Source organism: Diadema antillarum, unplaced genomic scaffold (assembly GCF_040938485.1).
Source record: "Diadema antillarum isolate AM-2024a unplaced genomic scaffold, OU_Dant_1.0 seq00000406_RagTag, whole genome shotgun sequence".
Lineage (NCBI taxonomy): Eukaryota > Metazoa > Echinodermata > Echinoidea > Diadematoida > Diadematidae > Diadema > Diadema antillarum.
Window position 1 is genome coordinate 1802422 of NW_027271394.1, and position 18907 is coordinate 1821328.

At 36.5% G+C, this 18907-nt stretch overlaps 1 protein-coding gene across 1 annotated transcript in view; it reads left to right on the plus strand.

The window, feature by feature from the left end:
• The first annotated feature begins 3023 nt into the window (after nucleotides 1–3023).
• Nucleotides 3024–18907, plus strand: part of LOC139732208 (flavin-containing monooxygenase 5-like) — a 34511-nt gene continuing 18627 nt past the window's right edge. Inside the window, exon 1 of the mRNA XM_071643086.1 lies at nucleotides 3024–3090. The gene's annotated coding sequence lies outside the window, so the exon portion shown is untranslated. The remainder of the gene's footprint in view (nucleotides 3091–18907) is intronic.

An 18907-nucleotide genomic window follows, 5' to 3' on the forward strand; every position in this document is an offset into this window, starting at 1 on the left:
TAGATAGCCGTTTGCAACATCAGGAATTTGAATGCGGGTAGGGCTATAGCTGCATGTATAATGTTTAGTATCAAAACACCGCTATCCGAGTGCGTGCTTAGATTTTCAAAACTTATAATAGAGCTATACAATACTCAATAAATTTGAGGATGTATCACGGGCCACTCTATTTATCGTAGGCCTATATCACTATTTCTGCGATACACTTTTCACCGAATTAGTGGTTTTGACCCTGAGCCTCTATATGGGTTAAGAACTTAATCGTGTCATACAGAATGTTTTCCATGAAACTGATCGTTTGCAGTACTGTCCTGATATGGCGTCATTCTCACTGATTTTAAATATTCAAAGTACAATTTGTATACCGGCCCATATAGGCCTATGATTCACTTCGGCGTATAATACATCCAGTTGGACGTTGCTGAGTATCCACGTAGAAGTAGAAGCAGAAGTAGGCCTAAATCATGAATTTTAGCCAAACCTCCTCCGTCAAACTGATTGCAATTAAGATTATTGAACTCGTTTCTTTTCCATGAGAGACGTGTAATTCGGAAGTTTGAAGTAACTGATTGTAGTACTTAAAGGACAAGTTCACCTTCATAGACATGTGGGTTGATTGAATGCAGCAACATTATAGTAGAACACATTATTGAGAGTTTGAGGAAAATCGGACAATCCCTTCAAAAGTTATGAATTTTTGAAGTTTCTGCTCACTCAAGGCTGGATGAGAAGACTACTATAGCTTGTGACGTCACATGAGTACAACAATATAAAGTTTGAGTTTGAGTTTGAGTTTATTTATAACAACAACATATGTGCAGGAAAGTTTGAATACACGTTTATACTTCAATATTAATACATAGCACATGTAACTGTCTAAACGATCTAAAAAAAACCATATTGAATATGATCTATAATATAATGGATAAATGATTATGTAATCTAAAACTATTGATTAAAAAAAAGAGCTACAATATGGCAATGTTGTACACAATGAGGTTGCTAAAAGAACCAAGAGGTATATAGCACAGGTGCTAGTATCCTCTTAAACACGTATTACATAATGAACTATCAAGATACATTTGAAAATATGTTGTAACATTATTGATTTGTAGTACCATTGTCTATACAGATTTAACGTGTTTTGTTAAATTACTTCGGAAAATTTTTCTGGTATTAATACATCTTAAATTTTTGGGCAAAGCATTCCACAATTTCACTCCTATATAAGAAAGTGAGAGTTGACCATACATAGTTTTACATTTTGGTAGATAAAGCAAGCCTTCTTTTTTGCCCCTTGTTGAATAAGAATGTTGGATATTTTGACAATATTCTACTAGATCATGTGGCATATTTCCCTTTGATAAATCAAATATAAATGTACAGATGTAAAGTTTATGCAGTTCAAATACGTCCATTACTCCCAGTTTTTTAAACAGGTATTCAGAAGGTGTTCTGAGTGGACTGAAAGTGATAGCTCGCATGGCCATTTTCTGACTAAGATGAAGGCATCAGTTTAGATAAGATTTGCATGCACTCCCCCACACTTCAATTCCATATGCAATGTTGGACTGGATAAAGGATTTGTACAGGAGAATAAGTGTATGTTGGGGGACACAGTGGCGTAATTTAAAAAGAATACCAACCTTCCGTCTTACACATTTATTTACAGCTTGTATATATATGTGACTTTTCCAAGTCAAATGACTGTCAATGCATATTCCAACAAAGATGCCTCATTCACTCTACTAATGACATTATCTGATAGTTTCATTGTTCCTTTTACAGTAACATCCTATTTTTTACTTTTTATAATCATATAATTTGTCTTTTTCAAATTAATTGTCACTTTATTAGAATTGCATCAGTCTTGAATTTTCCCTAAATGCAGATTGATAATCCCCATATCAACTTCCCTCTGGTCAACATTGAATGTATGAAATATATTTGAATCGTCAGCAAATAATCTAAAATTAAAAAATAAAGTTGAATTTGGTAGGTCGTTTATATATATTAAGAAGAGCGTTGGCCCAAGAACTTATCCTTGTGGTACACCACACTTTAAGGTATTCGGACTACTGACTGTTCCTTGTAACATATTACTTGTGATCGATTCGCAAGATAACTCTGAAACCATTGTCAAGGTTTGCCACGAATGTCATAAAAACTCAATTTGCTTAAGAGGATCTTGTGGTTTATTGTGTAGAAGGCCTTTTGGAAATCAATAAATACACCAAAAAAGAAAGAAAGAAAGAAAGAATAATGAAAATTCAACATATTTCAACATATTTCAATATATTTTCACTTTTCAACATATTATATTTTCACTTTTCTCGCATAACAAAAGAACACTCGACTTCTCTCTTCCAGAAGGCGGGGGGAATTATGTCAGTATCAAGTCGAAGAAATGTGCACTTTATTCAAAAAGTAAAGTTTTGTGACATTCTCTTTTTATTTTCCTTATATCGTTGTACGCATGTGACATCATACGCTGTAGTAGTCTTCTCATCCAACAGTGACTATGCAGATACTTTTTAAATTTCATAGCTTTTGAACGGATTGTCCGATTTTCCCCAAACTTTCACTGGTGTTCTACTAATATTGCTGCATTCACTCAACCAACATGAAGGTGGACGTGTCCTTTAACGTGTCTTTTCTGGATAACTTTTCTCCATGCGAACGCATGTCCTGCATGGGATAAACAAACTTGTCGTCATCATAGAATACAATTCAACAATAAATATCACACAACCCTGTCTCGGTCCGGCCTAGCTCCCCGTAGGCCTATGGATTTTTTTTTCTCCATAATCTTTTATGGATAGGCCTATTGTATCGATCTAGCAAAAGAAATTGCGAAAAAAAAAAAACTGCTGGGCCGCCTGACAGAAGACTAGCGATCGACAGTGGGGGCAACATGCAGCGTGAGTTGATGAGTGACTTGTTTATAAGCGATGTAAACACAGGAAAGGTCACTGGCAGTGTTTTAGGCAGTGAGGCAGTCGAGTCATCCAGCATTGCCATTGGCACTTTCATGGCGATTCGAACTGTTCTGTTGTGATCCTGTTCATTCTCCCAGCTCTCTATCTAATCGTAAGTCGTGAATTATACTATTATATGCGTAGTGAGTGTACTAGCAAGCAACATGGATGTGTGTGCGAGCAATTTACCTATAGGCACTACCAGGGAGTTGGAACTCTTCCACCTCCCTGCTAATCTGTAATGTAGAATGCTATACTTTCCAAAGCTCAGCAGCGCAGTCAGCTTACAATCTGTAGCCGCCGCGCTATTGAAATCAGGAAGATTCATGACATGACGAAGATTTATAGAGAGGTCTAACTCCTATGCTGTGGTCTAAATCTATACGTTTTCATATTGGCACGTATCAGCACGTATCAGCAAAGCTAGACAATGCCTAGTCTAATCTCTTATTAATCCTTCATGTTGCATTAGGATTCAGTGTTTGATCAAAGTAAACCTTTGCCCTTAATTACCCTCATTTTACTATCTATCTACTGACTTTTGTCTGTTGATTATCAATGATAAAGATACAACAACTGTGCTGGAAGTGTGGACTGGGAGTGTGTAGGCTACATAGCCTACAAATTTAAGCACAAAGCTAACCTTAGAGCTTTAGAAGCAGCTGCAAACCAGTATGTTTTGTATTGTGAAAGATCTAGAAATCATTCTTATTGATTATTCGAGTAAATTGATGAAGCTGAAATGTATTTTTGAAATATAATCAAAAACATCTAGGGCGACCTAGAACCCATATGGTAATGAATGTTTTACAGTAGATAATGTAGCTATATAGGCATGCCCTACAGTATTATTAGTTTCCTATCTTTTAAAGATATTCATATTTTTGCCTTCAAGATTGTAGCTATACCTGTGATACATGTAGTTGTATATAATATCATACTTGCCAACTAATAAGATTTTATCAGATTCAGTAAAATTTGTTACGTTAAAAATAGCAAAATCAGATTTTCTGTCAGAGAAATCAGATTTTAAACAAATATTTAGATATAGAAGTCTACCTTTCATGTGTATTTTCTGAAGATTTGACTGAAAGTAAGATTTTTAACTTCAGTGTGCATATAAAATAAGATATTTGCAATCCACGAGTAAGATATTTCATCTTGAAATGTTGGCAGGTATGTAATATATGTTTTTTAGAATGCATTGAATGATTGATACTGTTTGATGATCTGTTAGAAATCCTCTAGAAGTGATTGGCAGCTTTGAAAAGAGGTTTTGAATACAATCAGTTTTGAGGCAGGTTTTACCAAAGATCATACATGGTGTACGTGTTCATTGTACCAACAAGACAGTTTAATTAATTTGTATGACTCCTGAAGACATCACCGCAGCCCACCTCCTGAGCCATAATTTCTTGTTTACTCAACTGGAATTCCCTAATATTTTTTAGGTTCATCGAGATCTAAATAGGCATAGAATTAATTGAATTTACTGGAATTGTATTTTTTCCCGCTTTCTTTTTGCGTGGCCGCTAAAAGAAAAACTGAATGCTTGAAGACACAACAGCTGCGTGGGGACAGCCATGGACCATGGGATAGATAGACCATTCCATACCGGTATAATGGCTTCATTCAGTGAGCTTCACAACAGCTATTGAACAGATTTTTTTTTTTTTTTTTTTTTTTTTTTTTAAAGATTCATGCATCATTTTGGTGACTCTGCATCATCATCATATTAAGGTCAAATCATGTACATTCTTCAGGCTACATTATCGAATAGATTTTCTTCAGATTTTTCCTTGAGTTTTTTTCTAGTACCGGGGTAATGGTAGGAGGAGACACTTTTACAAGTAGAGTTTTTTTTGACCTTTTGGTGAACCTTGAACCTTTTGGTGAACCTTGAACCTTAATCCTTAATCCACCTCTTTTAACCCGTTGAGGACGGGCTGATTTTGCTACAACACGCATTTCCCATAGACACATGCCCGAGTATACTCGGGACTCGTCTTCAACGGGTTAAGGGCAGTGGTCTTCAACTGACTTTTCATGTTATATGAATTGTGAAAAATTTGGTAATAACACAGGGTGCTACATAACTTTTTTTTACCACTTGCCCAGTCAGGCAAGCAGATATTCATGTTGTTGCAGAGTATTTGCCCCAACATGAATTTTACTTGCCTGAAAAGGAAGTACAATGATATAAGAAATTGATATAGAAAATCACTTGTAAAGTCAAGAGCTTGATAAACCATAATCATTTGAATAAATAGCACATGTGCGGAGTTGAATAAATAGCACATGTGCGGAGTTAACAAACTTTGTTCGATAGAGGGTTGGTGTTGGATTGCATCGGGACTTCTTCATGTCAGTGTTGGGAAGTACATGTAAAGGTGACTTCTAAATGTTTTGCTTGCCCAATTCGGGCAAGCAACTTTTCTCATTGTTCAAACACACTTGCCCGACTTTGGTTTTTACTTGCCCCGGGCAATCGGGCAAGTGCTTATGTAACACCCTGATAACACTATCCTTTACATGTACATGTAGATGCATCCCAGGCATGGAAAGTATTCTCTTTCCGACATTATAACCCCAGGCAACATAACCATTCGAAGATCTCATAAAGAGTCATACGACATTGTACAAATAATGCTCGGACAGATCTTATATCTCTCTAATAAAACAGTACACTGTACATGTATGTTGGCAGCTGGTTGGTGTGGGAAGATACATAACAGTGTGTAGAATATCTACATTTGTATATACAGTTACTTATACATATGTTTTCTTCTTTTGTGAACTGTTTTTTGTTGAGCCCCCACAAACCACCCATGCATTCTTACATCATGATGAAGGTGCATTGTCACCATCCTTGTTCAGTGTGATTCCTTATGAACATCAAAAACATACCAATCCCTCATCCCAATCAATAAATATTCTGAAACTGTGTATCCAGTATAACCAGTTTATAGATGTTCAAATGCAATAAAGTCTAAAAATTGTCCATACATTGTAGGATTCCTTTTAACCCAGGGGAATGATAAAGGAGGAATTGTATTGTAAGAGGGTCTGTAAAGAAGAGAAAATGAGGTGGACCCTCATCTGGTCATGACGAAATATTTTTGCTTTCTTTGTGTTTACTTCACAACATAATAAACAATGCCTGAATCTTATGTCTTTGGTGTTTACATAAATTGTTTCATACAATTGTTGTATTTTTCAGTTGGTAAATAATCCTAGTATGACTCAGTATTTGATTGTTATGGATTTCATTTGTTCAGTGCACTCTTGGCCCACACATGCACACACACACACACACAAACAAACATCCATTGTCCTTCATACATAGTGAGTAGTAGTAGTAGTATGCATGTGTGATAGAGAGATAATGTGTGTTTAAGTTTGGCCTCATTTACGCATTGAGACGAGTGTAAAACCTCATTGCAGAACTTTGTATTTATGGATTGCACAGTCTATTTCGCATCAAGTGGATCTGCATGATGTACAATAGACCCGTGGCAGTGCATATATTTACATATGACAAACTGGTGCAATACAAATAAGGTAGTACTTGAACTCAGTATGATAATGAAATAGCAGGATATCAGCTTTTCCCATCTCTGCCCTTGGCTGGCCCACAAGGGCCCCTTGAAGGATGACCCTCGAGTAGCCCTTGCCCAACTCTAACCAGGCTTACCCACCTTTTACCCATGTTTACCCATTTGGGCCCCACATGGGGTTGTTGGCTGGGGTGTGGCATTCAGCCCAAATAACTACAGGAATGGAGACAGATTTAAAGGACAAAAAAATATAGCAACTAGAGAAGCACTCTGATAGCCCAGACCTCCGCCAAGCAGCTCATTTTGCAACATACAATAAAAGTCACCCATTTTTCCAAAATAGAAGCCTTTTGTTACGTCACAATGCCAGCTGCGCGGTGTGCCTCGCCCTGGACCAGAAACTAGAGCAAGCCCTCCCGTGCGCTTATGAAAACCTAAAATAGTCACAGCTCGAACTTCCAAGTTCATTGAACCTTTCAGCCAAAATATCGGAAATTCTTCATAAAATCCATTTGTAAAGATTCCCGGATCACTTCCAAAATTTAATCATCTGTTCCTTGTGTCATATTCTCAGCCTTTCCTGAAAGTTCGATCCAAATCCGTTCTCAGCTTTTTGAGTTATTTTGCACACGGACAAACAAACCAGCAGTAACGAAAACATAACCTCCTCCCTTGGCAGAGGTACAAAAAAATTTTAACTAGGAAAGGACAATTAGTAATTGAGCCTTGTGAGATGCATTGTGAATGTTATTTTTGCTATGTATGAGCCTGGAGAAAGCTTTTTAACCAGTGCACCAACACACATCACTGTCTAGTGGAATTGGTAGATCCCCCATCAAGTCTTCAAAGACAAAAAGATGATGATAATAATTATGATAAAGATAATATCTATACTGAAAATACATTGTTAGGTATGAGCTTAATCTTCTGTGTGCCAGGCTCTCAGCTTTACTTACTGACATTTTCTTCTGCATTCAGGGATCCATGCCCTACTAAATCTTGTTGTAAAGCAAGCAAATCCGCTCTAAGTGTTACAATAGCAATATGTGCCTCAGTCTAACAGATAGGCCATTGTGACACAGTTTTGTAGTGGGGATATTAGGTAGTCTGGCTATTCATTGACCATTATTTTCCAGACATCTCTGCCAATCTGCAAGGAAGGCAATCTGGTGTACATGTGCAATCAGCAAGCAATGCACAAAATGGGTTGATTGAATAGAAAATGTGATGTTTGATGGCGTAGATGGAATCAAAAGTTGTCCATTAATTCAAAGGAATTTGAAAGGGTCTAGCTCCTAAAGGCCCACTCCTTTGTTGCTTGACTCAAGTTTCTCATACAAACTGGATATATACCCTCTCTTCACTTCTCTGGTATTTGCTGCAGCAGGAGAGCCTTTTAACTGAGGCTATCTCAATATGTGACCCTGCACCACAAAACAAACAAAAAGTCACCAGACATGGATTTTTAGTTAAGGACAGATTCTGAAAGAGCAGACTCTAAGCTTTAAAATGATGTTTAACTCAATTCAAATGGACTCTCCTAACCTATCTAAATATTGGAAAGAAAGTGCACACTCTGAAAAAGTTTGAACTGAGAAAAGAGGCTCTGAAGTACACGGTCTATCTGTCTATTCAAGCGCTTAATCTTTAAAAAACCGTGCTAGCTGTGCGATGAAAGGGACAAAAAAAAAACAGGTTGTAAGCCACTGGAGCAGCAACAATGAAGGGATTATTAGATTGAATTCAAATTGAGCATGTTCTATCAACACATTTTGTCCATGATTAATGCCAACTTTCAAAGCAGTAGCGTTATCCCTTCAAAAGTTATCAGACTTGAAAGTGAAGAGTGTGCAAAGGGTTATCAAGAAAGAAAAGAGGCCTCTAGGACATACCTGATCTCACTACTCTACAAAAAAGGGTTGTAGAAAACTTACTGAAAATGCACTTTCCCACTCATTTTATGATCCCAAACTTAAGAATAATGTAGAAGAAGAATAGCTTTTTGATAGAATATGAAAAACTATCATCGTGCACACAAGTTGTATTCATCTTCGTGAAAGGCTGCATTTTATAGCCCTTTGAAGATTATAGAAGAAGAAGAACTAAATATTGACTTGGTTTACCCGTTTCACCATTTTTGAGTCCTTACGTGAAATCAGGGGGTGCGACTTTTTGTTTGTTATGTGATGCACGGTCACATGTTGCTGGGGCATAGGGGACCTGGCGGGGACCTTTGCCCCTTGGCAGAAACTTCCTGTGTTTAATCCTGGGTGATACCTGTGATGATGCACTGCGGTTTGAGTAGGCACACATGGTATGGCACACAGAAAAGTGTGTAAAGTTCAACAAACTTTTGTCTTTGAAAGATGTTTGGCTTCTGCACTAGGGCCTACATTAACACAATGAAAAGACGAAGTTGTGATAATACGGTGTCAATGCAAATCATCAGGTGTACAGAAAACTTGTAAAAATTCAATATTGATATGAACTACCAGGGCCCTGTTTTATCAAAAAATAAAAGATTGTAAATTCCCTTACCACACAGGCTGTCATAGATTTATGATAGAAATCAACTCTATAATCAATTACAACTCTTCATGAAACAGGGTCCTAGCATCCCTTCAAAAGGTAGACCAGAAATGTGAGCAAAGCTTTTGAAATGAAGTTTATGAGAAATATGAGAGAATGATGTCATACAATGTGACATACATGTACATACAATGTAATGCATTGATTATTTTTATTCTTTTTCATTAAATTGATACCGTCTGGTAAATAACAGTGGCATAGTTACCTATGGTAAACCCCACCCCATCCTTTGAGGGTGAGCCATTTTGCTACCTATATGTCAGAAATGGCATACAATGTTTTGCTGTATTACAGTGTATCACAGTGTACATACGTATTTGATGATGTACACGTACATGCAGCATTGCAAAGCAAGAAGCTCTCGGAGAGGCTGCATTTTTTAATTAGTACTTTATGTACACACATCTTTTGGTGCAGTGAATTGAAGCATGTACTGTAGGCCCATGATTGAGGGGAATTTTAAATACAAGACTATCAAAACTAGTTGCAATTACAGATAAATGTGCAGGACTATGGTTTCTGTTTTGAATAGGAATCATGTTCAGGGATAAGTGCTTGAAGCTGATTAATCGACACATGATTTACACAGTGTCCTATATCTTGGCAAAAGAACTGTATTAAGTATCACTGTATATTACAGCTGGGGTCATTGATACTATGGGAATATATACCATGGTACACTGTAGTGTAGGTATCTGTAATGACAGCTGATAATAATAAGGATGGAATTTAACATTATATCATTTCAGTAATTTGTAGGATTGATGTACAAAATTGTAATGTCAATTTCAATCATGCTGTTATAAAGCATTGATCATGATCATCTTGGAATATAACACATTAATGATAGTATACTTTTTGTAATTTTCCATTTGAAATGTTCTTGAAATGTTGAGGTTCAACGTTCACTGTGTCTTATTTAGGTTTTTATGCCACTTTCCCAGAGATTGCCAGAGACATAACATTGCTTCTCCACCCTAGCTGCCATCTCTGATCTGGTTGACATTTCTAATTTAACCCTTTAAGTCAGAGTGTAACTTTGCTCACCTTCAATTGGCAAAGTCTAGGAATTTCAATTTGTGGGTGTGTTAGATAGTGTATGAAAATTAAATGGAATTGTTACAGCTGTAGTCATAACATTTGCATAAAATCACACAAAATTTCAAACATTTGCCAATTTGAGACCAAAGTATTGCCTTTAATCTTCTAACAAGTGTTAATTGGCAATCTATTTAATCAAGTTTATGTGATCAGAAGTCTTTGATAATTCTGTGCACAATTGTAATATTGTTACTGTTGGAGGTCTCATACCCAACCAATACAAGCTGTGCTTTGTAGTGCTGTGCTCCTTTAGTGTACATAAAGTATACTATAGTCTGCATAATGTATGACCACCAAATGGCTCAAATTGAAGCAAAGTTGACCGTATGACGTACCAACTATGAATGATATGAATTGTAATGAAGAGTCACAACATACACGTCAGAAATGTGGGTGTGTGTACTTTATAGGTTAAGGTGTGATTTGATATGTGATATGCGCATATTAGGTATATCCAGATGTTGTTTCAGTTTTTGTGTGATTTTTATTGTGTAAAATTTTTATTGTTTAACATTTTTTAGTTTCAGTGTGTAAAATACATCAAAGTCAGAGGATGAATAGCGGCTATTTTCAGCTGGTATTTCCAGGTGACCATTGTGAATAAATCTAAACTTATTCATTACAACTGTACTTCAACTTTGAAAACCTGATACAACAAGTGTTGTTTCCTTCATGTATTGTGGTTTGCACTTTTACACGACAAAAAAGGAAAAAATCAAATTTGAAAGGGAGTCAGTTCAACTAAGTTATATATAAGCAAACAGCTAGTGGACACTCTTCAAATAGTACAAAAACACATCAGCATTTATAACTTAGAGATCCTCACCCCCACTTCCATCCCAGGCCCCTACCCCGATAGTCCCACGGTGTAGATCTATCCCATTATTTTGGCCAAGATGAAAATGAAACAATCAGCCGAAATTTTACAAACTTCAGCTGCTGTTATTATAATGGGTATAATTAAAACCTTTGTGCTTTTAGTGCCAATTGGCGCAGAAGACCCCATAGCATTGTACACACTGTCCAAAGTCCCTGGCATAGACAGGGTTAAATAAAGAAATGCATGCACTTTTCACAACTCGAGGTGCTTCATAAGGAGTCATGCCAAAACTTCTTAACAGTAGTACCTTAGGAGATAATAGTCAAGTATGCTTTTCTTTACACAGCGATAGCAAATATGCTCACAGTTAAAAGTGCAAATTTTGTACATGACAGTTCAATGCTCCTTTGTTATGATCTGTGGCCAACAGGTCCAAGTTCGAGTAATATTGAAGGATGTGTGATCTCTTTCCTCCGCCAAGGGAGGAGGTTATGTTTTTGTTACCGTTGGTTTGTGTGTTTGTGTGTTTGTTTGTCTTTGTGCAAAATATCTCAAAAAGTAGGTAATGGATTTGGATGAAACTTGCAGAAAAGGTTTATAATGATACAAGTAACAGATGATTAAATTTTGGTAGTGATCCGAGAATTTTGGGGGAATTTGTGAAGGATTTTTTATATTTTGGCAGGTAGGGTCAATGAACTTGGGAGTTCAGGCTGCATGTATTTGAGGTTTGCATGCGCGCACTAAAGTGCGTGCTCTAGTTTTTACTAGGGTGAGGCGCGCCGTGCAGCTTAGGGTTTATGACATAACAAAGGCTTCAATTGGGAAATCAGGCGAGTTTCAGCACACAATGCTTATAAGTACATGGGTAGAAATCACTGAATTCTCTAAGGAAGAACAAGATCAGTGGTGGAAATGAGCTGCATGCTTGGCGGAGGTCTGCGCTCTCAGAGTGCTTCTCTAGTTTAATGTAACTACTTACAGTAGCCTGACTAGTAACCGCTCACTTTGATACTTTATTGTGAATAACTTTACCAAATTATATCCTTCCCGATCCAATCCTGTGAAATGTGGTTGGCGATATTGCTCTTTCTTATGTGTATTACGATCATCTGCTCACGAAGTCCTATAACGGAATAAACGCGCGATACCTTCGTCGTTACATCCTGTACTAGTAGCCGCTCACCCCTGACTAGTAGCCGCTCACTATAATACATGGCGCGCGCGCCGCACATTACAAGGCTCTGAATGATGCTAAGTCCCTTTCTGAATGATGCTAACTAGCAAAGGGCAAGTCTGCCAACACGTGTGCCGAGGCTGAGATAAACATAAATTTTTGGCAGCATACAGTGTGGTGGATATTCTATATAATTGTATTCAATTTCCATGTCCGAATTCGAACAATCTAATATCACATTAATGTTCGGTTTGTCGTTGTTCACTTTCTTTATTGTGTAAGTATGCTGCATTGGACATGTGTCGTTATTATCATTATGTGGAAGACGGGTCTGCTTATTTATAGTTGCGAAAATAGAATTTTATAGATGGGAATCCCGTTATAACGAGATCGTCGGTTCCGGGTGATTTTGCTCGTCATAATAATCCGGATTCTCGTTGTATCCTAACGCTTGTGGAATTTATACTTTATATATAAATGCTCTATTAAAATTGGGCTATCTGCATTTTATTATGACGACGTCATATTGATGAACAGAAAAACAAGAAATGCGACAGGAAAATGAGAGAGCATTCTCGCGATGATTACTATTTTTGTTCTAGACACATGTTATCAAATATTTCAGATTTGACAAATCATATAATCATATCGTATATGGGGCCTTCCTTTTGTTAGCCCCATGCTGATCAAGCTGCACATCTGAGAAGAGAGAGAGAGAGATGAAGCAAAATTTATGCAACTACAGGTAAATAGTATCGCGCTATCAACGCTGCGTTTAGCGCAACTCGCGTGGATGAAAGCTGTGAGTAAAATCCGAATGTATCCTTCATTCTATGACAAATTACTGATATCCCACGTGTACTATGGTGAAAGTTTACACCACAATTTACACTCTCATCTTTTATTTCTTCCAGGGAAACAGCTTCTCGGTTGTGATGCATGAGGTTGAATGCGTGCTTTGCGTGAATGTTTTACCCGATGACTTTGATGGGTCAATGCCGTTTTATAAGAAAACGAAAACCACGTATAGATACCGGCTAACTGTGGATTGCAAAATCGAGTGAAATATTAGTACTTGTATTTCGATAGGCTATATATAGTTGACTTAATTAAAATTTTATCATACGATCCCATCGTATTTTAATTTTGACATTTAATTCAATTCATCTTATCAAAGTTACGTAAATGGGTAATATAACTGAGCGGCCAATGTTTGCGAAAGCATGCAGCGAATAATGGCAGATTCTAACTTTCGTCAAGGCTCGGTAAGGTTGCGATCAAACTAAAGAACAGTTTTAATTTTAACAAGCAGTTCTTTCTATCGCAAAGGATTTTTGAACATGTTCAAAGCTCCCAAAACATACAATTCGCTTTGTTCGCCGCTCACAGATATTCCCGTTACGTATATCTTTGGAAACATTTAGGATAGTTCATACGTAAACATTATACTGTATATATACACCATATTTTTTTCTTGTTTAAGCCATTAGATAACGTTAATTCGAATTGTATAGAGTTTGTGATGACATTTCGGCATAAATAGCGAAGGCTATAGCTTCTACATATTCCGATGCTGTTCCATCACGGCCCTCGGAAAGAGACTTTTATGAACTTGTAGCGCCGTTATCACCTTGATTGCTTCTGTTTGGCACTGGCATAATTATGTTAGTCTGTTTGCACGAAACGATAGTTCAAATAATTACGGAAAATTAACCTTTTCTGGTTTTGAAATAAAGCGTGATTTTGCCCATTGTTAAGTTCGGCTTAAAAGAGAATAAGTTGTTGTTGTATAAAAATCCGCACAAATTCTCTTTGCTTTTCTCCGTTTTTAGGCCCGAAAATTATCTCGCAATAGCCGGAACTCCAAATCTCCATGTAGGCTAACATGTAAATTTGTTTGGGACCGGACGATTTATCTCGTTATAAACGGATTCTCGTTGTATCCGATCTCATTAGAACAGGATTCCCCTGTATACAAGTTATGAAATAGCCATTATTCATAATGTACTGAAATGAATGATTCGTGAGGTCTTTGATGTATAGCGATCAATTATTAAAACATCTAAATAAAACGCAGAATAGATCCAATGCAAATAAATTTACGTGCATTATACCAGTGCCCTCCACTGTTTTATTCTAATATTCCTTTTCTTTTTTCTTTTTCTTTTCTTGCTTTCTGTTTCTTCCATTTTTTTTTCTAGGATCATTTCAAGTTGTACAAACGTGGCAAACAAGGAACTTTCCAAAAGAAATCCATTCAATTATATGTAATGTCAATGTCTCACAACTTTTTCAACAAAGCTTTCGTTATAAACATCATTATATTATCACCCATCCATTAAAAGCCTAGACGGCGTGCTCTGTCAATGTCTGTCGGCCTACAGTATAGATTTCAGAACTGGCATAAATTGGTATTAGGCTCAAAAATTTCCATAAAACAAAAGGCTTATCGGTATACATCATTCTACGAAAAACAGAAACATATAGCTTGAAAACAATAAATTTAACATTTATACCAAAGTGTGGACTTAGATACCACCCGTTTCAAGGTCACATAACTTATAAACTGGCAAAATCAGGGTGTTAAAATTCTTACACCAACATGGTGTAAACATAATTATCTTAACACCGTTGATAACGCCAGGATTCACTCAAATCGGCCACCATAGATAAAACGTAATGTTTAAATTAACCTCTAAATACCAAAGTGTGATTGCCTGGATGCGACAGGAAAATGAGAGAGCATTCTCGCGATGATTACTATTTTTGTTCTAGACACATGTTATCAAATATTTCAGATTTGACAAATCATATAATCATATCGTATATGGGGCCTTCCTTTTGTTAGCCCCATGCTGATCAAGCTGCACATCTGAGAAGAGAGAGAGAGAGATGAAGCAAAATTTATGCAACTACAGGTAAATAGTATCGCGCTATCAACGCTGCGTTTAGCGCAACTCGCGTGGATGAAAGCTGTGAGTAAAATCCGAATGTATCCTTCATTCTATGACAAATTACTGATATCCCACGTGTACTATGGTGAAAGTTTACACCACAATTTACACTCTCATCTTTTATTTCTTCCAGGGAAACAGCTTCTCGGTTGTGATGCATGAGGTTGAATGCGTGCTTTGCGTGAATGTTTTACCCGATGACTTTGATGGGTCAATGCCGTTTTATAAGAAAACGAAAACCACGTATAGATACCGGCTAACTGTGGATTGCAAAATCGAGTGAAATATTAGTACTTGTATTTCGATAGGCTATATATAGTTGACTTAATTAAAATTTTATCATACGATCCCATCGTATTTTAATTTTGACATTTAATTCAATTCATCTTATCAAAGTTACGTAAATGGGTAATATAACTGAGCGGCCAATGTTTGCGAAAGCATGCAGCGAATAATGGCAGATTCTAACTTTCGTCAAGGCTCGGTAAGGTTGCGATCAAACTAAAGAACAGTTTTAATTTTAACAAGCAGTTCTTTCTATCGCAAAGGATTTTTGAACATGTTCAAAGCTCCCAAAACATACAATTCGCTTTGTTCGCCGCTCACAGATATTCCCGTTACGTATATCTTTGGAAACATTTAGGATAGTTCATACGTAAACATTATACTGTATATATACACCATATTTTTTTCTTGTTTAAGCCATTAGATAACGTTAATTCGAATTGTATAGAGTTTGTGATGACATTTCGGCATAAATAGCGAAGGCTATAGCTTCTACATATTCCGATGCTGTTCCATCACGGCCCTCGGAAAGAGACTTTTATGAACTTGTAGCGCCGTTATCACCTTGATTGCTTCTGTTTGGCACTGGCATAATTATGTTAGTCTGTTTGCACGAAACGATAGTTCAAATAATTACGGAAAATTAACCTTTTCTGGTTTTGAAATAAAGCGTGATTTTGCCCATTGTTAAGTTCGGCTTAAAAGAGAATAAGTTGTTGTTGTATAAAAATCCGCACAAATTCTCTTTGCTTTTCTCCGTTTTTAGGCCCGAAAATTATCTCGCAATAGCCGGAACTCCAAATCTCCATGTAGGCTAACATGTAAATTTGTTTGGGACCGGACGATTTATCTCGTTATAAACGGATTCTCGTTGTATCCGATCTCATTAGAACAGGATTCCCCTGTATACAAGTTATGAAATAGCCATTATTCATAATGTACTGAAATGAATGATTCGTGAGGTCTTTGATGTATAGCGATCAATTATTAAAACATCTAAATAAAACGCAGAATAGATCCAATGCAAATAAATTTACGTGCATTATACCAGTGCCCTCCACTGTTTTATTCTAATATTCCTTTTCTTTTTTCTTTTTCTTTTCTTGCTTTCTGTTTCTTCCATTTTTTTTTCTAGGATCATTTCAAGTTGTACAAACGTGGCAAACAAGGAACTTTCCAAAAGAAATCCATTCAATTATATGTAATGTCAATGTCTCACAACTTTTTCAACAAAGCTTTCGTTATAAACATCATTATATTATCACCCATCCATTAAAAGCCTAGACGGCGTGCTCTGTCAATGTCTGTCGGCCTACAGTATAGATTTCAGAACTGGCATAAATTGGTATTAGGCTCAAAAATTTCCATAAAACAAAAGGCTTATCGGTATACATCATTCTACGAAAAACAGAAACATATAGCTTGAAAACAATAAATTTAACATTTATACCAAAGTGTGGACTTAGATACCACCCGTTTCAAGGTCACATAACTTATAAACTGGCAAAATCAGGGTGTTAAAATTCTTACACCAACATGGTGTAAACATAATTATCTTAACACCGTTGATAACGCCAGGATTCACTCAAATCGGCCACCATAGATAAAACGTAATGTTTAAATTAACCTCTAAATACCAAAGTGTGATTGCCTGGATGTCATGGAGTCAAACCACGCCCGTAACCAGGCTTTTTTTTTTCCCCCTATGGAGGCGGGGGGGGGGGGGGGGGGGGGGGGGGATGCGTAATTAAGAAAAGGAAACTGACTTTTCATGCATGCAAAAATTATTGTTTCGTTAGCGCCGACAATCTCGCTCAGCGGGAGGAGGAGGAGGAGGAGGAGGTGGGGGGGGGGGGGGGGGTTGCCTCATACCTTTGTGATCACACATTGATATAATCTCTTGTTGATCATTGCATCCCAATTTCCATGGAATTAATTATAAGTATATGAAAAAGGACTATAGAAGTATACATATTTATACAGTTCACCACACAAGCTTTTAATTCTATATGGAAAGTCCCCCAGACATTCTGGTCATATAGGGAATGCTGAAAAAGAATAAAAACATACCAGTTATGAGCACTTCGAAAAATGTTATCATAAAAAAAAGTATCTGCAAACATTTCATAAACAGGCAAATCTACAGCAAGGCTGGCGATCTTTTCAAACATTGTATACCTTCAAACATGTAATACTTATGATAATAAATCTTACGAATGCAAGAGTATGTTTGTGCTTAAAATTTCGGTCATATTAGTAATTGTCGTCAAATATGTCTGAAATAAAGATGCATAAAAACAAACTTCAGTGGTATAACTATATATATATATATATATATATATATATATATATGTTTTTTTGTATATATACAGCAAAAATATTATATGGGATATAGTCATAACAGCAATATCACTTTTGAGTCCTGTAAATACCTGTATTTCTCAGCCGCTCGCTCATACGTATTATTTGTTTTATAATGTCGACGCACATATTTCTTCTGAGAAAAGAAAAAGTCAATATAATCTACACACACCTCAACACTATTTGGAATATACAGTTATTCAAAATATCATTTTGAAAATTCCATTTAAATACAATATGAACAAGATCATTTTTTTTCCACTGGTACGCAAGGTTATCCAAAAGGAAGAAGGGAAGAGAGAGACTGCGATCATGCTCCCCTTTCATTTCAGCAGAAAGGACACCGATACATGTATTTTGATATGTCTTCTTCAACCTTATTGTAAGTTCACTGCATTCCAAGTGCAACCATGTGTCGCAAAAATCACAAGAAACCCATTGATCTTCACGGCTTCTTCTTTCCTGCATGCTGACATACATATCTGACATCATCTGATTCAATTCCTTCCTTTTTGTTCCTCTTCTTTTTTTTTTTCTTTTCTTCTACGCTATTCTTCTTCATAGAGTCATCTTCTTTGTTTTCTTCTCTCTAGTTTTACATTTCTTCTTTCAAGCTCACTTCTCTCTCTTTTTTTGCACTCAAATTCTTCAAAGTTCATTTCTTCTTCTGTTTTATTTCTTCTAATATATGGTTCATTTCTTCTATCCTCATCACAATCCCATCTCTGTGATCTTTCTTTTTCCTGTACCCAACTTCATCTCTTCTATCTTCTTCTTTAGATCTTCCCTCTTCTTTCTCAATGTCTTTGTGCCTTCTTCTTTTTTTCTTTGTTTCTCTCTCTTTCTCTTCCTTTCTTTTCTTCAACTCTCTCTTCTGTTTGGATTTCATGTGAGTTTTGAAATCATCTCCTCATATTGCTTCAGTAGCTGCAATTTCCTTTTTTGACTTCCTGGAACGTGTACTTCGGGAAACTCGATATAATGTTCGAGAAACGGGGACATTTTTATTTGAAACCTTATTTCATTTTGGGACTAACGAACCTTATTATGAATAACGATCGAGTTGTAACCGTATATATACATGT